This window comes from Oryzias latipes, chromosome 2 (assembly GCF_053564925.1).
Source record: "Oryzias latipes strain Hd-rR chromosome 2, Olatipes_Hd-rR_3.1".
NCBI lineage: Eukaryota > Metazoa > Chordata > Actinopteri > Beloniformes > Adrianichthyidae > Oryzias > Oryzias latipes.
This window is the reverse complement of record NC_136238.1, coordinates 20,761,354-20,786,203: the sequence shown is the minus strand read 5'-3', so window position 1 is coordinate 20,786,203 and position 24,850 is coordinate 20,761,354. Positions and strand designations below refer to the sequence as shown.

Genomic DNA, 24,850 nt, shown 5'->3' with positions numbered 1-24,850 from the left:
TGAGCAGTTTTAGGTGTGATGCAACTAGTGCTTTCTCCCTCTCTCTATCCCTATCTATATCTATATATACGCGTTACATTTTGTTGGATCTTGGACAGGACCAGAGCCCGTCTATAGGCTACATTGGCTTGCATGCGTCTGACGTTAGCGTTAGTGTCCCTTCCTTACAAAGATGGCTGGCCAGGTGCAAAAGACATCAGCCGTTGGGTGTGGAAAACCACCACAAAATCCTCCCTTGCATTGGGGATGTGGGACAACGCAAAAGTCACATCTCTTTCCACAGCAAGTTTGAGCTCAAGTAGGAAACAACAGCCAGAAAAGTGGCCTCTGAGCCAAGCAAAGGGGGCATGGAAACCACACCCTTAGAACATTCAATTTTAACTGAACTCAAGACGTCTTGTGTTGCACTGACAGGCAACTAACATCTTCTTATGGGATTCTGCCAAGCGTTTCATGACTGATTGAGCTGGCTCCACATAGATTTGCTTTTCAGCAGGAAGTTGAACACGTACTGCCTTTAGTAAGCTCCACAGCTGGAAGACAAGTTCTCAGCCTTCTGATGTCACTGGTGGGTGGTGATGGGGACCCACAAGCCAATGAATGTTTCTTTTAACAGGAAAAGAAACTGTAAAACAATTCTTTTTCCGGCCATAAAGCAGGGCTCACAGAAGTATGTCAACTTTACACAATTTAACAAAACACAAGCAGTGTTTTAACATGGCAAAAAGTATTGGTCATGGGTCTGACTCGGGGATTAGGAAAATGCATGGGGCACTTGCTAAACCTACTGCCAGAGTCAAGGACTGGGGAAGCAGTCATCCTTGTTTGAACCCAAGAAGACATACTTACCTGGCAGGGGTGACACCATGATCAAGAAGGTGGTTTGCCCAAGGCGAGGCTCTGTCATTGCACCCTGACCGTGCTGACCCTTGTGAATTCCCCAAATGTGGGAATCTCAACTGCATAATTTGTGGTAGTGGGGGACTGCGTTCGCGCTCTCCCCTGTTTACAATGTAAAAGACAAAGATGTCTTAGAACAGTGAAAGCTTCATGTCCATCTTCGGAATGCAAAATGTGAGCAGTTTTAGGTGTGATGCAACTAGTGCTTTCTCCCTCTCTCTATCCCTATCTATATATACGCGTTACATTTTGTTGGATCTTGGACAGGACCAGAGCCCGTCTATAGGCTACATTGGCTTGCATGCGTCTGACGTTAGCGTTAGTGTTAGTGTCCCTTCCTTACAAAGATGGCTGGCCAGGTGCAAAAGACATCAGCCGTTGGGTGTGGAAAACCACCACAAAATCCTCCCTTGCATTGGGGATGTGGGACAACGCAAAAGTCACATCTCTTTCCAAAGCAAGTTTGAGCTCAAGTAGGAAACAACAGCCAGAAAAGTGGCCTCTGAGCCAAGCAAAGGGGGCATGGAAACCACACCCTTAGAACATTCAATTTTGACTGAACTCAAGACATCTTGTGTTGCACTGACAGGCAACTAACATCTTCTTATGGGATTCTGCCAAGCGTTTCATGACTGATTGAGCTGGCTCCACATAGATTTGCTTTTCAGCAGGAAGTTGAACACGTACTGCCTTTAGTAAGCTCCACAGCTGGAAGACAAGTTCTCAGGGATGGGGACCCACAAGCCAATGAATGTTTCTTTTAACAGGAAAAGAAACTGTAAAACAATTCTTTTTCCGGCCATAAAGCAGGGCTCACAGAAGTATGTCAACTTTACACAATATAACAAAACACAAGCAGTGTTTTAACATGGCAAAAAGTATTGGTCATGGGTCTGACTCGGGGATTAGGAAAATGCATGGGGCACTTGCTAAACCTACTGCCAGAGTCAAGGACTGGGGAAGCAGTCATCCTTGTTTGAACCCAAGAAGACATACTTACCTGGCAGGGGTGACACCATGATCAAGAAGGTGGTTTGCCCAAGGCGAGGCTCTGTCATTGCACCCTGACCGTGCTGACCCTTGTGAATTCCCCAAATGTGGGAATCTCAACTGCATAATTTGTGGTAGTGGGGGACTGCGTTCGCGCTCTCCCCTGTTTACAATGTAAAAGACAAAGATGTCTTAGAACAGTGAAAGCTTCATGTCCATCTTCGGAATGCAAAATGTGAGCAGTTTTAGGTGTGATGCAACTAGTGCTTTCTCTCTCTCTATCCCTATCTATATATACGCGTTACATTTTGTTGGATCTTGGACAGGACCAGAGCCCGTCTATAGGCTACATTGGCTTGAATGCGTCTGACGTTAGCGTTAGTGTTAGTGTCCCTTCCTTACAAAGATGGCTGGCCAGGTGCAAAAGACATCAGCCGTTGGGTGTGGAAAACCACCACAAAATCCTCCCTTGCATTGGGGATGTGGGACAACGCAAAAGTCACATCTCTTTCCAAAGCAAGTTTGAGCTCAAGTAGGAAACAACAGCCAGAAAAGTGGCCTCTGAGCCAAGCAAAGGGGGCATGGAAACCACACCCTTAGAACATTCAATTTTGACTGAACTCAAGACATCTTGTGTTGCACTGACAGGCAACTAACATCTTCTTATGGGATTCTGCCAAGCGTTTCATGACTGATTGAGCTGGCTCCACATAGATTTGCTTTTCAGCAGGAAGTTGAACACGTACTGCCTTTAGTAAGCTCCACAGCTGGAAGACAAGTTCTCAGGGATGGGGACCCACAAGCCAATGAATGTTTCTTTTAACAGGAAAAGAAACTGTAAAACAATTCTTTTTCCGGCCATAAAGCAGGGCTCACAGAAGTATGTCAACTTTACACAATATAACAAAACACAAGCAGTGTTTTAACATGGCAAAAAGTATTGGTCATGGGTCTGACTCGGGGATTAGGAAAATGCATGGGGCACTTGCTAAACCTACTGCCAGAGTCAAGGACTGGGGAAGCAGTCATCCTTGTTTGAACCCAAGAAGACATACTTACCTGGCGGGGGTGACACCATGATCAAGAAGGTGGTTTGCCCAAGGCGAGGCTCTGTCATTGCACCCTGACCGTGCTGACCCTTGTGAATTCCCCAAATGTGGGAATCTCAACTGCATAATTTGTGGTAGTGGGGGACTGCGTTCGCGCTCTCCCCTGTTTACAATGTAAAAGACAAAGATGTCTTAGAACAGTGAAAGCTTCATGTCCATCTTCGGAATGCAAAATGTGAGCAGTTTTAGGTGTGATGCAACTAGTGCTTTCTCTCTCTCTATCCCTATCTATATATACGCGTTACATTTTGTTGGATCTTGGACAGGACCAGAGCCCGTCTATAGGCTACATTGGCTTGCATGCGTCTGACGTTAGCGTTAGTGTCCCTTCCTTACAAAGATGGCTGGCCAGGTGCAAAAGACATCAGCCGTTGGGTGTGGAAAACCACCACAAAATCCTCCCTTGCATTGGGGATGTGGGACAACGCAAAAGTCACATCTCTTTCCACAGCAAGTTTGAGCTCAAGTAGGAAACAACAGCCAGAAAAGTGGCCTCTGAGCCAAGCAAAGGGGGCATGGAAACCACACCCTTAGAACATTCAATTTTGACTGAACTCAAGACGTCTTGTGTTGCACTGACAGGCAACTAACATCTTCTTATGGGATTCTGCCAAGCGTTTCATGACTGATTGAGCTGGCTCCACATAGATTTGCTTTTCAGCAGGAAGTTGAACACGTACTGCCTTTAGTAAGCTCCACAGCTGGAAGACAAGTTCTCAGCCTTCTGATGTCACTGGTGGGTGGTGATGGGGACCCACAAGCCAATGAATGTTTCTTTTAACAGGAAAAGAAACTGTAAAACAATTCTTTTTCCGGCCATAAAGCAGGGCTCACAGAAGTATGTCAACTTTACACAATATAACAAAACACAAGCAGTGTTTTAACATGGCAAAAAGCATTGGTCATGGGTCTGACTTGGGGATTAGGAAAATGCATGGGGCACTTGCTAAACCTACTGCCAGAGTCAAGGACTGGGGAAGCAGTCATCCTTGTTTGAACCCAAGAAGACATACTTACCTGGCAGGGGTGACACCATGATCAAGAAGGTGGTTTGCCCAAGGCGAGGCTCTGTCATTGCACCCTGACCGTGCTGACCCTTGTGAATTCCCCAAATGTGGGAATCTCAACTGCATAATTTCTGGTAGTGGGGGACTGCGTTCGCGCTCTCCCCTGTTTACAATGTAAAAGACAAAGATGTCTTAGAACAGTGAAAGCTTCATGTCCATCTTCGGAATGCAAAATGTGAGCAGTTTTAGGTGTGATGCAACTAGTGCTTTCTCCCTCTCTCTATCCCTATCTATATCTATATATACGCGTTACATTTTGTTGGATCTTGGACAGGACCAGAGCCCGTCTATAGGCTACATTGGCTTGCATGCGTCTGACGTTAGCGTTAGTGTCCCTTCCTTACAAAGATGGCTGGCCAGGTGCAAAAGACATCAGCCGTTGGGTGTGGAAAACCACCACAAAATCCTCCCTTGCATTGGGGATGTGGGACAACGCAAAAGTCACATCTCTTTCCACAGCAAGTTTGAGCTCAAGTAGGAAACAACAGCCAGAAAAGTGGCCTCTGAGCCAAGCAAAGGGGGCATGGAAACCACACCCTTAGAACATTCAATTTTGACTGAACTCAAGACGTCTTGTGTTGCACTGACAGGCAACTAACATCTTCTTATGGGATTCTGCCAAGCGTTTCATGACTGATTGAGCTGGCTCCACATAGATTTGCTTTTCAGCAGGAAGTTGAACACGTTCTGCCTTTAGTAAGCTCCACAGCTGGAAGACAAGTTCTCAGCCTTCTGATGTCACTGGTGGGTGGGGATGGGGACCCACAAGCCAATGAATGTTTCTTTTAACAGGAAAAGAAACTGTAAAACAATTCTTTTTCCGGCCATAAAGCAGGGCTCACAGAAGTATGTCAACTTTACACAATATAACAAAACACAAGCAGTGTTTTAACATGGCAAAAAGTATTGGTCATGGGTCTGACTCGGGGATTAGGAAAATGCATGGGGCACTTGCTAAACCTACTGCCAGAGTCAAGGACTGGGGAAGCAGTCATCCTTGTTTGAACCCAAGAAGACATACTTACCTGGCAGGGGTGACACCATGATCAAGAAGGTGGTTTGCCCAAGGCGAGGCTCTGTCATTGCACCCTGACCGTGCTGACCCTTGTGAATTCCCCAAATGTGGGAATCTCAACTGCACAATTTGTGGTAGTGGGGGACTGCGTTCGCGCTCTCCCCTGTTTACAATGTAAAAGACAAAGATGTCTTAGAACAGTGAAAGCTTCATGTCCATCTTTGGAATGCAAAATGTGAGCAGTTTTAGGTGTGATGCAACTAGTGCTTTCTCTCTCTCTATCCCTATCTATATATACGCGTTACATTTTGTTGGATCTTGGACAGGACCAGAGCCCGTCTATAGGCTACATTGGCTTGCATGCGTCTGACGTTAGCGTTAGTGTCCCTTCCTTACAAAGATGGCTGGCCAGGTGCAAAAGACATCAGCCGTTGGGTGTGGAAAACCACCACAAAATCCTCCCTTGCATTGGGGATGTGGGACAACGCAAAAGTCACATCTCTTTCCAAAGCAAGTTTGAGCTCAAGTAGGAAACAACAGCCAGAAAAGTGGCCTCTGAGCCAAGCAAAGGGGGCATGGAAACCACACCCTTAGAACATTCAATTTTGACTGAACTCAAGACGTCTTGTGTTGCACTGACAGGCAACTAACATCTTCTTATGGGATTCTGCCAAGCGTTTCATGACTGATTGAGCTGGCTCCACATAGATTTGCTTTTCAGCAGGAAGTTGAACACGTACTGCCTTTAGTAAGCTCCACAGCTGGAAGACAAGTTCTCAGCCTTCTGATGTCACTGGTGGGTGGGGATGGGGACCCACAAGCCAATGAATGTTTCTTTTAACAGGAAAAGAAACTGTAAAACAATTCTTTTTCCGGCCATAAAGCAGGGCTCACAGAAGTATGTCAACTTTACACAATATAACAAAACACAAGCAGTGTTTTAACATGGCAAAAAGTATTGGTCATGGGTCTGACTCGGGGATTAGGAAAATGCATGGGGCACTTGCTAAACCTACTGCCAGAGTCAAGGACTGGGGAAGCAGTCATCCTTGTTTGAACCCAAGAAGACATACTTACCTGGCAGGGGTGACACCATGATCAAGAAGGTGGTTTGCCCAAGGAGAGGCTCTGTCATTGCACCCTGACCGTGCTGACCCTTGTGAATTCCCCAAATGTGGGAATCTCAACTGCATAATTTCTGGTAGTGGGGGACTGCGTTCGCGCTCTCCCCTGTTTACAATGTAAAAGACAAAGATGTCTTAGAACAGTGAAAGCTTCATGTCCATCTTCGGAATGCAAAATGTGAGCAGTTTTAGGTGTGATGCAACTAGTGCTTTCTCTCTCTCTATCCCTATCTATATCTATGCGTTACATTTTGTTGGATCTTGGACAGGACCAGAGCCCGTCTATAGGCTACATTGGCTTGCATGCGTCTGACGTTAGCGTTAGTGTCCCTTCCTTACAAAGATGGCTGGCCAGGTGCAAAAGACATCAGCCGTTGGGTGTGGAAAACCACCACAAAATCCTCCCTTGCATTGGGGATGTGGGACAACGCAAAAGTCACATCTCTTTCCACAGCAAGTTTGAGCTCAAGTAGGAAACAACAGCCAGAAAAGTGGCCTCTGAGCCAAGCAAAGGGGGCATGGAAACCACACCCTTAGAACATTCAATTTTGACTGAACTCAAGACGTCTTGTGTTGCACTGACAGGCAACTAACATCTTCTTATGGGATTCTGCCAAGCGTTTCATGACTGATTGAGCTGGCTCCACATAGATTTGCTTTTCAGCAGGAAGTTGAACACGTACTGCCTTTAGTAAGCTCCACAGCTGGAAGACAAGTTCTCAGCCTTCTGATGTCACTGGTGGGTGGGGATGGGGACCCACAAGCCAATGAATGTTTCTTTTAACAGGAAAAGAAACTGTAAAACAATTCTTTTTCCGGCCATAAAGCAGGGCTCACAGAAGTATGTCAACTTTACACAATATAACAAAACACAAGCAGTGTTTTAACATGGCAAAAAGTATTGGTCATGGGTCTGACTCGGGGATTAGGAAAATGCATGGGGCACTTGCTAAACCTACTGCCAGAGTCAAGGACTGGGGAAGCAGTCATCCTTGTTTGAACCCAAGAAGACATACTTACCTGGCAGGGGTGACACCATGATCAAGAAGGTGGTTTGCCCAAGGAGAGGCTCTGTCATTGCACCCTGACCGTGCTGACCCTTGTGAATTCCCCAAATGTGGGAATCTCAACTGCATAATTTCTGGTAGTGGGGGACTGCGTTCGCGCTCTCCCCTGTTTACAATGTAAAAGACAAAGATGTCTTAGAACAGTGAAAGCTTCATGTCCATCTTCGGAATGCACAATGTGAGCAGTTTTAGGTGTGATGCAACTAGTGCTTTCTCTCTCTCTATCCCTATCTATATCTATATATACGCGTTACATTTTGTTGGATCTTGGACAGGACCAGAGCCCGTCTATAGGCTACATTGGCTTGCATGCGTCTGACGTTAGCGTTAGTGTCCCTTCCTTACAAAGATGGCTGGCCAGGTGCAAAAGACATCAGCCGTTGGGTGTGGAAAACCACCACAAAATCCTCCCTTGCATTGGGGATGTGGGACAACGCAAAAGTCACATCTCTTTCCACAGCAAGTTTGAGCTCAAGTAGGAAACAACAGCCAGAAAAGTGGCCTCTGAGCCAAGCAAAGGGGGCATGGAAACCACACCCTTAGAACATTCGATTTTGACTGAACTCAAGACGTCTTGTGTTGCACTGACAGGCAACTAACATCTTCTTATGGGATTCTGCCAAGCGTTTCATGACTGATTGAGCTGGCTCCACATAGATTTGCTTTTCAGCAGGAAGTTGAACACGTACTGCCTTTAGTAAGCTCCACAGCTGGAAGACAAGTTCTCAGCCTTCTGATGTCACTGGTGGGTGGGGATGGGGACCCACAAGCCAATGTATGTTTCTTTTAACAGGAAAAGAAACTGTAAAACAATTCTTTTTCCGGCCATAAAGCAGGGCTCACAGAAGTATGTCAACTTTACACAATATAACAAAACACAAGCAGTGTTTTAACATGGCAAAAAGTATTGGTCATGGGTCTGACTCGGGGATTAGGAAAATGCATGGGGCACTTGCTAAACCTACTGCCAGAGTCAAGGACTGGGGAAGCAGTCATCCTTGTTTGAACCCAAGAAGACATACTTACCTGGCAGGGGTGACACCATGATCAAGAAGGTGGTTTGCCCAAGGTGAGGCTCTGTCATTGCACCCTGACCGTGCTGACCCTTGTGAATTCCCCAAATGTGGGAATCTCAACTGCATAATTTGTGGTAGTGGGGGACTGCGTTCGCGCTCTCCCCTGTTTACAATGTAAAAGACAAAGATGTCTTAGAACAGTGAAAGCTTCATGTCCATCTTCGGAACGCAAAATGTGAGCAGTTTTAGGTGTGATGCAACTAGTGCTTTCTCTCTCTCTATCCCTATCTATATATACGCGTTACATTTTGTTGGATCTTGGACAGGACCAGAGCCCGTCTATAGGCTACATTGGCTTGCATGCGTCTGACGTTAGCGTTAGTGTCCCTTCCTTACAAAGATGGCTGGCCAGGTGCAAAAGACATCAGCCGTTGGGTGTGGAAAACCACCACAAAATCCTCCCTTGCATTGGGGATGTGGGACAACGCAAAAGTCACATCTCTTTCCAAAGCAAGTTTGAGCTCAAGTAGGAAACAACAGCCAGAAAAGTGGCCTCTGAGCCAAGCAAAGGGGGCATGGAAACCACACCCTTAGAACATTCAATTTTGACTGAACTCAAGACGTCTTGTGTTGCACTGACAGGCAACTAACATCTTCTTATGGGATTCTGCCAAGCGTTTCATGACTGATTGAGCTGGCTCCACATAGATTTGCTTTTCAGCAGGAAGTTGAACACGTACTGCCTTTAGTAAGCTCCACAGCTGGAAGACAAGTTCTCAGCCTTCTGATGTCACTGGTGGGTGGGGATGGGGACCCACAAGCCAATGTATGTTTCTTTTAACAGGAAAAGAAACTGTAAAACAATTCTTTTTCCGGCCATAAAGCAGGGCTCACAGAAGTATGTCAACTTTACACAATATAACAAAACACAAACAGTGTTTTAACATGGCAAAAAGTATTGGTCATGGGTCTGACTCGGGGATTAGGAAAATGCATGGGGCACTTGCTAAACCTACTGCCAGAGTCAAGGACTGGGGAAGCAGTCATCCTAGTTTGAACCCAAGAAGACATACTTACCTGGCAGGGGCGACACCATGATCAAGAAGGTGGTTTGCCCAAGGCGAGGCTCTGTCATTGCACCCTGACCGTGCTGACCCTTGTGAATTCCCCAAATGTGGGAATCTCAACTGCATAATTTGTGGTAGTGGGGGACTGCGTTCGCGCTCTCCCCTGTTTACAATGTAAAAGACAAAGATGTCTTAGAACAGTGAAAGCTTCATGTCCATCTTCGGAATGCAAAATGTGAGCAGTTTTAGGTGTGATGCAACTAGTGCTTTCTCTCTCTCTATCCCTATCTATATCTATATATACGTGTTACATTTTGTTGGATCTTGGACAGGACCAGAGCCCGTCTATAGGCTACATTGGCTTGAATGCGTCTGACGTTAGCGTTAGTGTCCCTTCCTTACAAAGATGGCTGGCCAGGTGCAAAAGACATCAGCCGTTGGGTGTGGAAAACCACCACAAAATCCTCCCTTGCATTGGGGATGTGGGACAACGCAAAAGTCACATCTCTTTCCAAAGCAAGTTTGAGCTCAAGTAGGAAACAACAGCCAGAAAAGTGGCCTCTGAGCCAAGCAAAGGGGGCATGGAAACCACACCCTTAGAACATTCAATTTTGACTGAACTCAAGACGTCTTGTGTTGCACTGACAGGCAACTAACATCTTCTTATGGGATTCTGCCAAGCGTTTCATGACTGATTGAGCTGGCTCCACATAGATTTGCTTTTCAGCAGGAAGTTGAACACGTACTGCCTTTAGTAAGCTCCACAGCTGGAAGACAAGTTCTCAGCCTTCTGATGTCACTGGTGGGTGGGGATGGGGACCCACAAGCCAATGAATGTTTCTTTTAACAGGAAAAGAAACTGTAAAACAATTCTTTTTCCGGCCATAAAGCAGGGCTCACAGAAGTATGTCAACTTTACACAATATAACAAAACACAAGCAGTGTTTTAACATGGCAAAAAGTATTGGTCATGGGTCTGACTCGGGGATTAGGAAAATGCATGGGGCACTTGCTAAACCTACTGCCAGAGTCAAGGACTGGGGAAGCAGTCATCCTTGTTTGAACCCCAGAAGACATACTTACCTGGCGGGGGTGACACCATGATCAAGAAGGTGGTTTGCCCAAGGCGAGGCTCTGTCATTGCACCCTGACCGTGCTGACCCTTGTGAATTCCCCAAATGTGGGAATCTCAACTGCATAATTTGTGGTAGTGGGGGACTGCGTTCGCGCTCTCCCCTGTTTACAATGTAAAAGACAAAGATGTCTTAGAACAGTGAAAGCTTCATGTCCATCTTCGGAATGCAAAATGTGAGCAGTTTTAGGTGTGATGCAACTAGTGCTTTCTCTCTCTCTATCCCTATCTATATATACGCGTTACATTTTGTTGGATCTTGGACAGGACCAGAGCCCGTCTATAGGCTACATTGGCTTGCATGCGTCTGACGTTAGCGTTAGTGTCCCTTCCTTACAAAGATGGCTGGCCAGGTGCAAAAGACATCAGCCGTTGGGTGTGGAAAACCACCACAATATCCTCCCTTGCATTGGGGATGTGGGACAACGCAAAAGTCACATCTCTTTCCACAGCAAGTTTGAGCTCAAGTAGGAAACAACAGCCAGAAAAGTGGCCTCTGAGCCAAGCAAAGGGGGCATGGAAACCACACCCTTAGAACATTCAATTTTGACTGAACTCAAGACGTCTTGTGTTGCACTGACAGGCAACTAACATCTTCTTATGGGATTCTGCCAAGCGTTTCATGACTGATTGAGCTGGCTCCACATAGATTTGCTTTTCAGCAGGAAGTTGAACACGTACTGCCTTTAGTAAGCTCCACAGCTGGAAGACAAGTTCTCAGCCTTCTGATGTCACTGGTGGGTGGGGATGGGGACCCACAAGCCAATGTATGTTTCTTTTAACAGGAAAAGAAACTGTAAAACAATTCTTTTTCCGGCCATAAAGCAGGGCTCACAGAAGTATGTCAACTTTACACAATATAACAAAACACAAGCAGTGTTTTAACATGGCAAAAAGTATTGGTCATGGGTCTGACTCGGGGATTAGGAAAATGCATGGGGCACTTGCTAAACCTACTGCCAGAGTCAAGGACTGGGGAAGCAGTCATCCTAGTTTGAACCCAAGAAGACATACTTACCTGGCAGGGGCGACACCATGATCAAGAAGGTGGTTTGCCCAAGGCGAGGCTCTGTCATTGCACCCTGACCGTGCTGACCCTTGTGAATTCCCCAAATGTGGGAATCTCAACTGCATTATTTGTGGTAGTGGGGGACTGCGTTTGCGCTCTCCCCGGTTTACAATGTAAAAGACAAAGATGTCTTAGAACAGTGAAAGCTTCATGTCCATCTTCGGAATGCAAAATGTGAGCAGTTTTAGGTGTGATGCAACTAGTGCTTTCTCTCTCTCTATCCCTATCTATATCTATATATACGCGTTACATTTTGTTGGATCTTGGACAGGACCAGAGCCCGTCTATAGGCTACATTGGCTTGAATGCGTCTGACGTTAGCGTTAGTGTCCCTTCCTTACAAAGATGGCTGGCCAGGTGCAAAAGACATCAGCCGTTGGGTGTGGAAAACCACCACAAAATCCTCCCTTGCATTGGGGATGTGGGACAACGCAAAAGTCACATCTCTTTCCAAAGCAAGTTTGAGCTCAAGTAGGAAACAACAGCCAGAAAAGTGGCCTCTGAGCCAAGCAAAGGGGGCATGGAAACCACACCCTTAGAACATTCAATTTTGACTGAACTCAAGACGTCTTGTGTTGCACTGACAGGCAACTAACATCTTCTTATGGGATTCTGCCAAGCGTTTCATGACTGATTGAGCTGGCTCCACATAGATTTGCTTTTCAGCAGGAAGTTGAACACGTACTGCCTTTAGTAAGCTCCACAGCTGGAAGACAAGTTCTCAGCCTTCTGATGTCACTGGTGGGTGGGGATGGGGACCCACAAGCCAATGAATGTTTCTTTTAACAGGAAAAGAAACTGTAAAACAATTCTTTTTCCGGCCATAAAGCAGGGCTCACAGAAGTATGTCAACTTTACACAATATAACAAAACACAAGCAGTGTTTTAACATGGCAAAAAGTATTGGTCATGGGTCTGACTCGGGGATTAGGAAAATGCATGGGGCACTTGCTAAACCTACTGCCAGAGTCAAGGACTGGGGAAGCAGTCATCCTTGTTTGAACCCAAGAAGACATACTTACCTGGCAGGGGTGACACCATGATCAAGAAGGTGGTTTGCCCAAGGCGAGGCTCTGTCATTGCACCCTGACCGTGCTGACCCTTGTGAATTCCCCAAATGTGGGAATCTCAACTGCATAATTTGTGGTAGTGGGGGACTGCGTTCGCGCTCTCCCCTGTTTACAATGTAAAAGACAAAGATGTCTTAGAACAGTGAAAGCTTCATGTCCATCTTCGCAATGCAAAATGTGAGCAGTTTTAGGTGTGATGCAACTAGTGCTTTCTCTCTCTCTATCCCTATATTTATCTATATATACGCGTTACATTTTGTTGGATCTTGGACAGGACCAGAGCCCGTCTATAGGCTACATTGGCTTGCATGCGTCTGACGTTAGCGTTAGTGTCCCTTTCTTACAAAGATGGCTGGCCAGGTGCAAAAGACATCAGCCGTTGGGTGTGGAAAACCACCACAAAATCCTCCCTTGCATTGGGGATGTGGGACAACGCAAAAGTCACATCTCTTTCCACAGCAAGTTTGAGCTCAAGTAGGAAACAACAGCCAGAAAAGTGGCCTCTGAGCCAAGCAAAGGGGGCATGGAAACCACACCCTTAGAACATTCAATTTTGACTGAACTCAAGACGTCTTGTGTTGCACTGACAGGCAACTAACATCTTCTTATGGGATTCTGCCAAGCGTTTCATGACTGATTGAGCTGGCTCCACATAGATTTGCTTTTCAGCAGGAAGTTGAACACGTACTGCCTTTAGTAAGCTCCACAGCTGGAAGACAAGTTCTCAGCCTTCTGATGTCACTGGTGGGTGGGGATGGGGACCCACAAGCCAATGTATGTTTCTTTTAACAGGAAAAGAAACTGTAAAACAATTCTTTTTCCGGCCATAAAGCAGGGCTCACAGAAGTATGTCAACTTTACACAATATAACAAAACACAAGCAGTGTTTTAACATGGCAAAAAGTATTGGTCATGGGTCTGACTCGGGGATTAGGAAAATGCATGGGGCACTTGCTAAACCTACTGCCAGAGTCAAGGACTGGGGAAGCAGTCATCCTTGTTTGAACCCAAGAAGAAATACTTACCTGGCAGGGGTGACACCATGATCAAGAAGGTGGTTTGCCCAAGGCGAGGCTCTGTCATTGCACCCTGACCGTGCTGACCCTTGTGAATTCCCCAAATGTGGGAATCTCAACTGCATAATTTGTGGTAGTGGGGGACTGCGTTCGCGCTCTCCCCTGTTTACAATGTAAAAGACAAAGATGTCTTAGACCAGTGAAAGCTTCATGTCCATCTTCGGAATGCAAAATGTGAGCAGTTTTAGGTGTGATGCAACTAGTGCTTTCTCTCTCTCTATCCCTATCTATATCTATATATACGCGTTACATTTTGTTGGATCTTGGACAGGACCAGAGCCCGTCTATAGGCTACATTGGCTTGCATGCGTCTGACGTTAGCGTTAGTGTCCCTTCCTTACAAAGATGGCTGGCCAGGTGCAAAAGACATCAGCCGTTGGGTGTGGAAAACCACCACAAAATCCTCCCTTGCATTGGGGATGTGGGACAACGCAAAAGTCACATCTCTTTCCACAGCAAGTTTGAGCTCAAGTAGGAAACAACAGCCAGAAAAGTGGCCTCTGAGCCAAGCAAAGGGGGCATGGAAACCACACCCTTAGAACATTCAATTTTGACTGAACTCAAGACGTCTTGTGTTGCACTGACAGGCAACTAACATCTTCTTATGGGATTCTGCCAAGCGTTTCATGACTGATTGAGCTGGCTCCACATAGATTTGCTTTTCAGCAGGAAGTTGAACACGTACTGCCTTTAGTAAGCTCCACAGCTGGAAGACAAGTTCTCAGCCTTCTGATGTCACTGGTGGGTGGGGATGGGGACCCACAAGCCAGTATGTTTCTTTTAACAGGAAAAGAAACTGTAAAACAATTCTTTTTCCGGCCATAAAGCAGGGCTCACAGAAGTATGTCAACTTTACACAATATAACAAAACACAAACAGTGTTTTAACATGGCAAAAAGTATTGGTCATGGGTCTGACTCGGGGATTAGGAAAATGCATGGGGCACTTGCTAAACCTACTGCCAGAGTCAAGGACTGGGGAAGCAGTCATCCTAGTTTGAACCCAAGAAGACATACTTACCTGGCAGGGGCGACACCATGATCAAGAAGGTGGTTTGCCCAAGGCGAGGCTCTGTCATTGCACCCTGACCGTGCTGACCCTTGTGAATTCCCCAAATGTGGGAATCTCAACTGCATAATGTGTGGTAGTGGGGGACTGCGTTCGCGCTCTCCCCTGTTTACAATGTAAAAGACAAAGATGTCTTAGAACAGTGAAAGCTTCATGTCCATCTTCGGAATGCAAAATGTGAGCAGTTTTAGGTGTGATGCAACTAGTGCTTTCTCTCTCTCTATCCCTATCTATATCTATATATACGCGTTACATTTTGTTGGATCTTGGACAGGACCAGAGCCCGTCTATAGGCTACATTGGCTTGAATGCGTCTGACGTTAGCGTTAGTGTCCCTTCCTTACAAAGATGGCTGGCCAGGTGCAAAAGACATCAGCCGTTGGGTGTGGAAAACCACCACAAAATCCTCCCTTGCATTGGGGATGTGGGACAACGCAAAAGTCACATCTCTTTCCAAAGCAAGTTTGAGCTCAAGTAGGAAACAACAGCCAGAAAAGTGGCCTCTGAGCCAAGCAAAGGGGGCATGGAAACCACACCCTTAGAACATTCAATTTTGACTGAACTCAAGACGTCTTGTGTTGCACCGACAGGCAACTAACATCTTCTTATGGGATTCTGCCAAGCGTTTCATGACTGATTGAGCTGGCTCCACATAGATTTGCTTTTCAGCAGGAAGTTGAACACGTACTGCCTTTAGTAAGCTCCACAGCTGGAAGACAAGTTCTCAGCCTTCTGATGTCACTGGTGGGTGGGGATGGGGACCCACAAGCCAATGTATGTTTCTTTTAACAGGAAAAGAAACTGTAAAACAATTCTTTTTCCGGCCATAAAGCAGGGCTCACAGAAGTATGTCAACTTTACACAATATAACAAAACACAAGCAGTGTTTTAACATGGCAAAAAGTATTGGTCATGGGTCTGACTCGGGGATTAGGAAAATGCATGGGGCACTTGCTAAACCTACTGCCAGAGTCAAGGACTGGGGAAGCAGTCATCCTAGTTTGAACCCAAGAAGACATACTTACCTGGCAGGGGCGACACCATGATCAAGAAGGTGGTTTGCCCAAGGCGAGGCTCTGTCATTGCACCCTGACCGTGCTGACCCTTGTGAATTCCCCAAATTTTGGAATCTCAACTGCATAATTTCTGGTAGTGGGGGACTGCGTTCGCGCTCTCCCCTGTTTACAATGTAAAAGACAAAGATGTCTTAGAACAGTGAAAGCTTCATGTCCATCTTCGGAATGCAAAATGTGAGCAGTTTTAGGTGTGATGCAACTAGTGCTTTCTCTCTCTCTATCCCTATCTATATCTATATATACGCGTTACATTTTGTTGGATCTTGGACAGGACCAGAGCCCGTCTATAGGCTACATTGGCTTGAATGCGTCTGACGTTAGCGTTAGTGTCCCTTCCTTACAAAGATGGCTGGCCAGGTGCAAAAGACATCAGCCGTTGGGTGTGGAAAACCACCACAAAATCCTCCCTTGCATTGGGGATGTGGGACAACGCAAAAGTCACATCTCTTTCCAAAGCAAGTTTGAGCTCAAGTAGGAAACAACAGCCAGAAAAGTGGCCTCTGAGCCAAGCAAAGGGGGCATGGAAACCACACCCTTAGAACATTCAATTTTGACTGAACTCAAGACGTCTTGTGTTGCACTGACAGGCAACTAACATCTTCTTATGGGATTCTGCCAAGCGTTTCATGACTGATTGAGCTGGCTCCACATAGATTTGCTTTTCAGCAGGAAGTTGAACACGTACTGCCTTTAGTAAGCTCCACAGCTGGAAGACAAGTTCTCAGCCTTCTGATGTCACTGGTGGGTGGGGATGGGGACCCACAAGCCAATGAATGTTTCTTTTAACAGGAAAAGAAACTGTAAAACAATTCTTTTTCCGGCCATAAAGCAGGGCTCACAGAAGTATGTCAACTTTACACAATATAACAAAACACAAGCAGTGTTTTAACATGGCAAAAAGTATTGGTCATGGGTCTGACTCGGGGATTAGGAAAATGCATGGGGCACTTGCTAAACCTACTGCCAGAGTCAAGGACTGGGGAAGCAGTCATCCTTGTTTGAACCCAAGAAGACATACTTACCTGGCAGGGGTGACACCATGATCAAGAAAGTGGTTTGCCCAAGGTGAATCTCTGTCATTGCACCCTGACCGTGCTGACCCTTGTTAATTCCCCAAATGTGGGAATCTCAACTGCATAATTTGTGGTAGTGGGGGACTGCGTTCGCGCTCTCCCCTGTTTACAATGTAAAAGACAAAGATGTCTTAGAACAGTGAAAGCTTCATGTCCATCTTCGGAATGCAAAATGTGAGCAGTTTTAGGTGTGATGCAACTAGTGCTTTCTCTCTCTCTATCCCTATCTATATCTATATATACGCCTTACATTTTGTTGGATCTTGGACAGGACCAGAGCCCGTCTATAGGCTACATTGGCTTGCATGCGTCTGACGTTAGCGTTAGTGTCCCTTCCTTACAAAGATGGCTGGCCAGGTGCAAAAGACATCAGCCGTTGGGTGTGGAAAACCACCACAAAATCCTCCCTTGCATTGGGGATGTGGGACAACGCAAAAGTCACATCTCTTTCCAAAGCAAGTTTGAGCTCAAGTAGGAAACAACAGCCACAAAAGTGGCCTCTGAGCCAAGCAAAGGGGGCATGGAAACCACACCCTTAGAACATTCAATTTTGACTGAACTCAAGACGTCTTGTGTTGCACTGACAGGCAACTAACATCTTCTTATGGGATTCTGCCAAGCGTTTCATGACTGATTGAGCTGGCTCCACATAGATTTGCTTTTCAGCAGGAAGTTGAACACGTACTGCCTTTAGTAAGCTCCACAGCTGGAAGACAAGTTCTCAGCCTTCTGATGTCACTGGTGGGTGGGGATGGGGACCCACAAGCCAATGTATGTTTCTTTTAACAGGAAAAGAAACTGTAAAACAATTCTTTTTCCGGCCTTAAAGCAGGGCTCACAGAAGTATGTCAACTTTACACAATATAACAAAACACAAGCAGTGTTTTAACATGGCAAAAAGTATTGGTCATGGGTCTGACTCGGGGATTAGGAAAATGCATGGGGCACTTGCTAAACCTACTGCCAGAGTCAAGGACTGGGGAAGCAGTCATCCTTGTTTGAACCCAAGAAGACATACTTACCTGGCAGGGGTGACACCATGATCAAGAAGGTGGTTTGCCCAAGGCGAGGCTCTGTCATTGCACCCTGACCGTGCTGACCCTTGTGAATTCCCCAAATGTGGGAATCTCAACTGCATAATTTGTGGTAGTGGGGGACTGCGTTCGCGCTCTCCCCTGTTTACAATGTAAAAGACAATGATGTCTTAGAACAGTGAAAGCTTCATGTCCATCTTCGGAACGCAAAATGTGAGCAGTTTTAGGTGTGATGCAACTAGTGCTTTATCTCTCTCTATCCCTATCTATATCTATATATACGCGTTACATTTTGTTGGATCTTGGACAGGACCAGAGCCCGTCTATAGGCTACATTGGCTTGCATGCGTCTGACGTTAGCGTTAGTGTCCCTTCCTTACAAAGATGGCTGGCCAGGTGCAAAAGACATCAGCCGTTGGGTGTGGAAAACCACCACAAAATCCTCCCTTGCATTGGGGATGTGGGACAACGCAAAAGTCACATCTCTTTCCAAAGCAAGTTTGAGCTCAAGTAGGAAACAACAGCCAGAAAAGTGGCCTCTGAGCCAAGCAAAGGGGGCATGGAAACCACACCCTTAGAACATTCAATTTTGACTGAACTCAAGACGTCTTGTGTTGCACTGACAGGCAACTAACATCTTCTTATGGGATTCTGCCAAGCGTTTCATGACTGATTGAGCTGGCTCCACATAGATTTGCTTTTCAGCAGGAAGTTGAACACGTACTGCCTTTAGTAAGCTCCACAGCTGGAAGACAAGTTCTCAGCCTTCTGATGTCACTGGTGGGTGGGGATGGGGACCCACAAGCCAATGTATGTTTCTTTTAACAGGAAAAGAAACTGTAAAACAATTCTTTTTCCGGCCATAAAGCAGGGCTCACAGAAGTATGTCAACTTTACACAATATAACAAAACACAAACAGTGTTTTAACATGGCAAAAAGTATTGGTCATGGGTCTGACTCGGGGATTAGGAAAATGCATGGGGCACTTGCTAAACCTACTGCCAGAGTCAAGGACTGGGGAAGCAATCATCCTAGTTTGAACCCAAGAAGACATACTTACCTGGCAGGGGCGACACCATGATCAAGAAGGTGGTTTGCCCAAGGCGAGGCTCTGTCATTGCACCCTGACCGTGCTGACCTTTGTGAATTCCCCAAATGTGGGAATCTCAACTGCATAATTTGTGGTAGTGGGGGACTGCGTTGGCGCTCTCCCCTGTTTACAATGTAAAAGACAAAGATGTCTTAGAACAGTGAAAGCTTCATGTCCATCTTCGGAATGCAAAATGTGAGCAGTTTTAGGTGTGATGCAACTAGTGCTTTCTCTCTCTCTATCCCTATCTATATCTATATATACGCGTTACATTTTGTTGGATCTTGGACAGGACCAGAGCCCGTCTATAGGCTACATTGGCTTGAATGCGTCTGACGTTAGCGTTAGTGTCCCTTCCTTACAAAGATGGCTGGCCAGGTGCAAAAGACATCAGCCGTTGGGTGTGGAAAACCACCACAAAATCCTCCCTTGCATTGGGGATGTGGGACAACGCAAAAGTCACATCTCTTTCCAAAGCAAGTTTGAGCTCAAGTAGGAAACAACAGCCAGAAAAGTGGCCTCTGAGCCAAGCAAAGGGGGCATGGAAACCACACCCTTAGAACATTCAATTTTGACTGAACTCAAGACGTCTTGTGTTGCACTGACAGGCAACTAACATCTTCTTATGGGATTCTGCCAAGCGTTTCATGACTGATTGAGCTGGCTCCACATAGATTTGCTTTTCAGCAGGAAGTTGAACACGTACTGCCTTTAGTAAGCTCCACAGCTGGAAGACAAGTTCTCAGCCTTCTGATGTCACTGGTGGGTGGGGATGGGGACCCACAAGCCAATGAATGTTTCTTTTAACAGGAAAAGAAACTGTAAAACAATTCTTTTTCCGGCCATAAAGCAGGGCTCACAGAAGTATGTCAACTTTACACAATATAACAAAACACAAGCAGTGTTTTAACATGGCAAAAAGTATTGGTCATGGGTCTGACTCGGGGATTAGGAAAATGCATGGGGCACTTGCTAAACCTACTGCCAGAGTCAAGGACTGGGGAAGCAGTCATCCTTGTTTGAACCCAAGAAGACATACTTACCTGGCGGGGGTGACACCATGATCAAGAAGGTGGTTTGCCCAAGGCGAGACTCTGTCATTGCACCCTGACCGTGCTGACCCTTGTGAATTCCCCAAATGTGGGAATCTCAACTGCATAATTCGTGGTAGTGGGGGACTGCGTTCGCGCTCTCCCCTGTTTACAATGTAAAAGACAAAGATGTCTTAGAACAGTGAAAGCTTCATGTCCATCTTCGGAATGCAAAATGTGAACAGTTTTAGGTGTGATGCAACTAGTGCTTTCTCTCTCTCTATCCCTATCTATATATACGCGTTACATTTTGTTGGATCTTGGACAGGACCAGAGCCCGTCTATAGGCTACATTGGCTTGCATGCGTCTGACGTTAGCGTTAGTGTCCCTTCCTTACAAAGATGGCTGGCCAGGTGCAAAAGACATCAGCCGTTGGGTGTGGAAAACCACCAAAAAATCCTCCCTTGCATTGGGGATGTGGGACAACGCAAAAGTCACATCTCTTTCCACAGCAAGTTTGAGCTCAAGTAGGAAACAACAGCCAGAAAAGTGGCCTCTGAGCCAAGCAAAGGGGGCATGGAAACCACACCCTTAGAACATTCAATTTTGACTGAACTCAAGACGTCTTGTGTTGCACTGACAGGCAACTAACATCTTCTTATGGGATTCTGCCAAGCGTTTCATGACTGATTGAGCTGGCTCCACATAGATTTGCTTTTCAGCAGGAAGTTGAACACGTACTGCCTTTAGTAAGCTCCACAGCTGGAAGACAAGTTCTCAGCCTTCTGATGTCACTGGTGGGTGGGGATGGGGACCCACAAGCCAATGTATGTTTCTTTTAACAGGAAAAGAAACTGTAAAACAATTCTTTTTCCGGCCATAAAGCAGGGCTCACAGAAGTATGTCAACTTTACACAATATAACAAAACACAAGCAGTGTTTTAACATGGCAAAAAGTATTGGTCATGGGTCTGACTCGGGGATTAGGAAAATGCATGGGGCACTTGCTAAACCTACTGCCAGAGTCAAGGACTGGGGAAGCAGTCATCCTTGTTTGAACCCAAGAAGACATGCTTACCTGGCAGGGGTGACACCATGATCAAGAAAGTGGTTTGCCCAAGGTGAGGCTCTGTCATTGCACCCTGACCGTGCTGACCCTTGTTAATTCCCCAAATGTGGGAATCTCAACTGCATAATTTGTGGTAGTGGGGGACTGCGTTCGCGCTCTCCCCTGTTTACAATGTAAAAGACAAAGATGTCTTAGAACAGTGAAAGCTTCATGTCCATCTTCGGAATGCAAAATGTGAGCAGTTTTAGGTGTGATGCAACTAGTGCGTTCTCCCTCTCTCTATCCCTATCTATATCTATATATACGCGTTACATTTTGTTGGATCTTGGACAGGACCAGAGCCCGTCTATAGGCTACATTGGCTTGCATGCGTCTGACGTTAGCGTTAGTGTCCCTTCCTTACAAAGATGGCTGGCCAGGTGCAAAAGACATCAGCCGTTGGGTGTGGAAAACCACCACAAAATCCTCCCTTGCATTGGGGATGTGGGACAACGCAAAAGTCACATCTCTTTCCAAAGCAAGTTTGAGCTCAAGTAGGAAACAACAGCCAGAAAAGTGGCCTCTGAGCCAAGCAAAGGGGGCATGGAAACCACACCCTTAGAACATTCAATTTTGACTGAACTCAAGACGTCTTGTGTTGCACTGACAGGCAACTAACATCTTCTTATGGGATTCTGCCAAGCGTTTCATGACTGATTGAGCTGGCTCCACATAGATTTGCTTTTCAGCAGGAAGTTGAACACGTACTGCCTTTAGTAAGCTCCACAGCTGGAAGACAAGTTCTCAGCCTTCTGATGTCACTGGTGGGTGGGGATGGGGACCCACAAGCCAATGAATGTTTCTTTTAACAGGAAAAGAAACTGTAAAACAATTCTTTTTCCGGCCATAAAGCAGGGCTCACAGAAGTATGTCAACTTTACACAATATAACAAAACACAAGCAGTGTTTTAACATGGCAAAAAGTATTGGTCATGGGTCTGACTCGGGGATTAGGAAAATGCATGGGGCACTTGCTAAACCTACTGCCAGAGTCAAGGACTGGGGAAGCAGTCATCCTTGTTTGAACCCAAGAAGACATACTTACCTGGCAGGGGTGACACCATGATCAAGAAAGTGGTTTGCCCAAAGTGAGGCTCTGTCATTGAACCCTGACCGTGCTGACCCTTGTTAATTCCCCAAATGTGGGAATCTCAACTGCATAATTTGTGGTAGTGGGGGACTGCGTTCGCGCTCTCCCCTGTTTACAATGTAAAAGACAAAGATGTCTTAGACCAGTGAAAGCTTCATGTCCATCTTCGGAATGCAAAATGTGAGCAGTTTTAGGTGTGATGCAACTAGTGCTTTCTCTCTCTCTATCCCTATCTATATCTATATATACGCGTTACATTTTGTTGGATCTTGGACAGGACCAGAGCCCGTCTATAGGCTACATTGGCTTGCATGCGTCTGACGTTAGCGTTAGTGTCCCTTCCTTACAAAGATGGCTGGCCAGGTGCAAAAGACATCAGCCGTTGGGTGTGGAAAACCACCACAAAATCCTCCCTTGCATTGGGGATGTGGGACAACGCAAAAGTCACATCTCTTTCCAAAGCAAGTTTGAGCTCAAGTAGGAAACAACAGCCAGAAAAGTGGCCTCTGAGCCAAGCAAAGGGGGCATGGAAACCACACCCTTAGAACATTCAATTTTGACTGAACTCAAGACGTCTTGTGTTGCACTTACAGGCAACTAACATCTTCTTATGGGATTCTGCCAAGCGTTTCATGACTGATTGAGCTGGCTCCACATAGATTTGCTTTTCAGCAGGAAGTTGAACACGTACTGCCTTTAGTAAGCTCCACAGCTGGAAGACAAGTTCTCAGCCTTCTGATGTCACTGGTGGGTGGGGATGGGGACCCACAAGCCAATGAATGTTTCTTTTAACAGGAAAAGAAACTGTAAAACAATTCTTTTTCCGGCCATAAAGCAGGGCTCACAGAAGTATGTCAACTTTACACAATATAACAAAACACAAGCAGTGTTTTAACATGGCAAAAAGTATTGGTCATGGGTCTGACTCGGGGATTAGGAAAATGCATGGGGCACTTGCTAAACCTACTGCCAGAGTCAAGGACTGGGGAAGCAGTCACCCAAATGTGGGAATCTCAACTGCATAATTTGTGGTAGTGGGGGACTGCGTTCGCGCTCTCCCCTGTTTACAATGTAAAAGACAAAGATGTCTTAGAACAGTGAAAGCTTCATGTCCATCTTTGGAATGCAAAATGTGAGCAGTTTTAGGTGTGATGCAACTAGTGCCTTCTCCCTCTCTCTATCCCTATCTATATCTATATATACGCGTTACATTTTGTTGGATCTTGGACAGGACCAGAGCCCGTCTATAGGCTACATTGGCTTGCATGCGTCTGACGTTAGCGTTAGTGTCCCTTCCTTACAAAGATGGCTGGCCAGGTGCAAAAGACATCAGCCGTTGGGTGTGGAAAACCACCACAAAATCCTCCATTGCATTGGGGATGTGGGACAACGCAAAAGTCACATCTCTTTCCACAGCAAGTTTGAGCTCAAGTAGGAAACAACAGCCAGAAAAGTGGCCTCTGAGCCAAGCAAAGGGGGCATGGAAACCACACCCTTAGAACATTCAATTTTGACTGAACTCAAGACGTCTTGTGTTGCACTGACAGGCAACTAACATCTTCTTATGGGATTCTGCCAAGCGTTTCATGACTGATTGAGCTGGCTCCACATAGATTTGCTTTTCAGCAGGAAGTTGAACATGTACTGCCTTTAGTAAGCTCCACAGCTGGAAGACAAGTTCTCAGCCTTCTGATGTCACTGGTGGGTGGGGATGGGGACCCACAAGCCAATGAATGTTTCTTTTAACAGGAAAAGAAACTGTAAAACAATTCTTTTTCCGGCCATAAAGCAGGGCTCACAGAAGTATGTCAACTTTACACAATATAACAAAACACAAGCAGTGTTTTAACATGGCAAAAAGCATTGGTCATGGGTCTGACTCGGGGATTAGGAAAATGCATGGGGCACTTGCTAAACCTACTGCCAGAGTCAAGGACTGGGGAAGCAGTCCTCCTTGTTTGAACCCAAGAAGACATACTTACCTGGCAGGGGTGACACCATGATCAAGAAGGTGGTTTGCCCAAGGCGAGGCTCTGTCATTGCACCCTGACCGTGCTGACCCTTGTGAATTCCCCAAATGTGGGAATCTCAACTGCATAATTTGTGGTAGTGGGGGACTGCGTTCGCGCTCTCCCCTGTTTACAATGTAAAAGACAAAGATGTCTTAGAACAGTGAAAGCTTCATGTCCATCTTCGGAATGCAAAATGTGAGCAGTTTTAGGTGTGATGCAACTAGTGCTTTCTCTCTCTCTATCCCTATCTATATCTATATATACGCGTTACATTTTGTTGGATCTTGGACAGGACCAGAGCCCGTCTATAGGCTACATTGGCTTGCATGCGTCTGACGTTAGCGTTAGTGTCCCTTCCTTACAAAGATGGCTGGCCAGGTGCAAAAGACATCAGCCGTTGGGTGTGGAAAACCACCACAAAATCCTCCCTTGCATTGGGGATGTGGGACAACGCAAAAGTCACATCTCTTTCCACAGCAAGTTTGAGCTCAAGTAGGAAACAGCAGCCAGAAAAGTGGCCTCTGAGCCAAGCAAAGGGGGCATGGAAACCACACCCTTAGAACA

General features: G+C 46.0%; 22 non-coding genes across 22 annotated transcripts; all 22 read left to right on the top strand.

The window, feature by feature from the left end:
• The first annotated feature begins 841 nt into the window (after positions 1-841).
• On the top strand, positions 842-1,005 carry LOC144990749 (U1 spliceosomal RNA). The gene has a single exon (XR_013654705.1). It is a non-coding gene; the product is annotated as a U1 spliceosomal RNA (small nuclear RNA).
• An 887-nt stretch (positions 1,006-1,892) lies between these two features.
• LOC144990739 (U1 spliceosomal RNA) lies at positions 1,893-2,056 on the top strand. Its single transcript, XR_013654695.1, has one exon. It is a non-coding gene; the product is annotated as a U1 spliceosomal RNA (small nuclear RNA).
• Positions 2,057-2,941: 885 nt separating this feature from the next.
• On the top strand, positions 2,942-3,105 carry LOC144990605 (U1 spliceosomal RNA). The gene has a single exon (XR_013654563.1). It is a non-coding gene; the product is annotated as a U1 spliceosomal RNA (small nuclear RNA).
• Positions 3,106-4,008: 903 nt separating this feature from the next.
• On the top strand, positions 4,009-4,172 carry LOC144990594 (U1 spliceosomal RNA). The gene has a single exon (XR_013654550.1). It is a non-coding gene; the product is annotated as a U1 spliceosomal RNA (small nuclear RNA).
• Positions 4,173-5,083: 911 nt separating this feature from the next.
• LOC144990610 (U1 spliceosomal RNA) lies at positions 5,084-5,247 on the top strand. Its single transcript, XR_013654568.1, has one exon. It is a non-coding gene; the product is annotated as a U1 spliceosomal RNA (small nuclear RNA).
• Positions 5,248-6,150: 903 nt separating this feature from the next.
• Positions 6,151-6,314, top strand: LOC144990598 (U1 spliceosomal RNA). Its single transcript, XR_013654555.1, has one exon. It is a non-coding gene; the product is annotated as a U1 spliceosomal RNA (small nuclear RNA).
• A 903-nt stretch (positions 6,315-7,217) lies between these two features.
• Positions 7,218-7,381, top strand: LOC144990597 (U1 spliceosomal RNA). Its single transcript, XR_013654554.1, has one exon. It is a non-coding gene; the product is annotated as a U1 spliceosomal RNA (small nuclear RNA).
• Positions 7,382-8,290: 909 nt separating this feature from the next.
• On the top strand, positions 8,291-8,454 carry LOC144990782 (U1 spliceosomal RNA). Its single transcript, XR_013654733.1, has one exon. It is a non-coding gene; the product is annotated as a U1 spliceosomal RNA (small nuclear RNA).
• A 903-nt stretch (positions 8,455-9,357) lies between these two features.
• LOC144990771 (U1 spliceosomal RNA) lies at positions 9,358-9,521 on the top strand. The gene has a single exon (XR_013654722.1). It is a non-coding gene; the product is annotated as a U1 spliceosomal RNA (small nuclear RNA).
• Positions 9,522-10,430: 909 nt separating this feature from the next.
• Positions 10,431-10,594, top strand: LOC144990604 (U1 spliceosomal RNA). The gene has a single exon (XR_013654562.1). It is a non-coding gene; the product is annotated as a U1 spliceosomal RNA (small nuclear RNA).
• Positions 10,595-11,497: 903 nt separating this feature from the next.
• LOC144990649 (U1 spliceosomal RNA) lies at positions 11,498-11,661 on the top strand. The gene has a single exon (XR_013654608.1). It is a non-coding gene; the product is annotated as a U1 spliceosomal RNA (small nuclear RNA).
• A 909-nt stretch (positions 11,662-12,570) lies between these two features.
• On the top strand, positions 12,571-12,734 carry LOC144990730 (U1 spliceosomal RNA). The gene has a single exon (XR_013654688.1). It is a non-coding gene; the product is annotated as a U1 spliceosomal RNA (small nuclear RNA).
• A 909-nt stretch (positions 12,735-13,643) lies between these two features.
• LOC144990719 (U1 spliceosomal RNA) lies at positions 13,644-13,807 on the top strand. Its single transcript, XR_013654677.1, has one exon. It is a non-coding gene; the product is annotated as a U1 spliceosomal RNA (small nuclear RNA).
• A 907-nt stretch (positions 13,808-14,714) lies between these two features.
• Positions 14,715-14,878, top strand: LOC144990645 (U1 spliceosomal RNA). The gene has a single exon (XR_013654604.1). It is a non-coding gene; the product is annotated as a U1 spliceosomal RNA (small nuclear RNA).
• A 909-nt stretch (positions 14,879-15,787) lies between these two features.
• On the top strand, positions 15,788-15,951 carry LOC144990660 (U1 spliceosomal RNA). The gene has a single exon (XR_013654619.1). It is a non-coding gene; the product is annotated as a U1 spliceosomal RNA (small nuclear RNA).
• Positions 15,952-16,860: 909 nt separating this feature from the next.
• LOC144990705 (U1 spliceosomal RNA) lies at positions 16,861-17,024 on the top strand. The gene has a single exon (XR_013654664.1). It is a non-coding gene; the product is annotated as a U1 spliceosomal RNA (small nuclear RNA).
• Positions 17,025-17,933: 909 nt separating this feature from the next.
• Positions 17,934-18,097, top strand: LOC144990712 (U1 spliceosomal RNA). Its single transcript, XR_013654671.1, has one exon. It is a non-coding gene; the product is annotated as a U1 spliceosomal RNA (small nuclear RNA).
• Positions 18,098-19,006: 909 nt separating this feature from the next.
• LOC144990650 (U1 spliceosomal RNA) lies at positions 19,007-19,170 on the top strand. Its single transcript, XR_013654609.1, has one exon. It is a non-coding gene; the product is annotated as a U1 spliceosomal RNA (small nuclear RNA).
• Positions 19,171-20,079: 909 nt separating this feature from the next.
• LOC144990682 (U1 spliceosomal RNA) lies at positions 20,080-20,243 on the top strand. Its single transcript, XR_013654641.1, has one exon. It is a non-coding gene; the product is annotated as a U1 spliceosomal RNA (small nuclear RNA).
• A 903-nt stretch (positions 20,244-21,146) lies between these two features.
• On the top strand, positions 21,147-21,310 carry LOC144990688 (U1 spliceosomal RNA). Its single transcript, XR_013654647.1, has one exon. It is a non-coding gene; the product is annotated as a U1 spliceosomal RNA (small nuclear RNA).
• A 911-nt stretch (positions 21,311-22,221) lies between these two features.
• LOC144990708 (U1 spliceosomal RNA) lies at positions 22,222-22,385 on the top strand. The gene has a single exon (XR_013654667.1). It is a non-coding gene; the product is annotated as a U1 spliceosomal RNA (small nuclear RNA).
• A 1,863-nt stretch (positions 22,386-24,248) lies between these two features.
• On the top strand, positions 24,249-24,412 carry LOC144990701 (U1 spliceosomal RNA). Its single transcript, XR_013654660.1, has one exon. It is a non-coding gene; the product is annotated as a U1 spliceosomal RNA (small nuclear RNA).
• Positions 24,413-24,850: the final 438 nt, after the last annotated feature.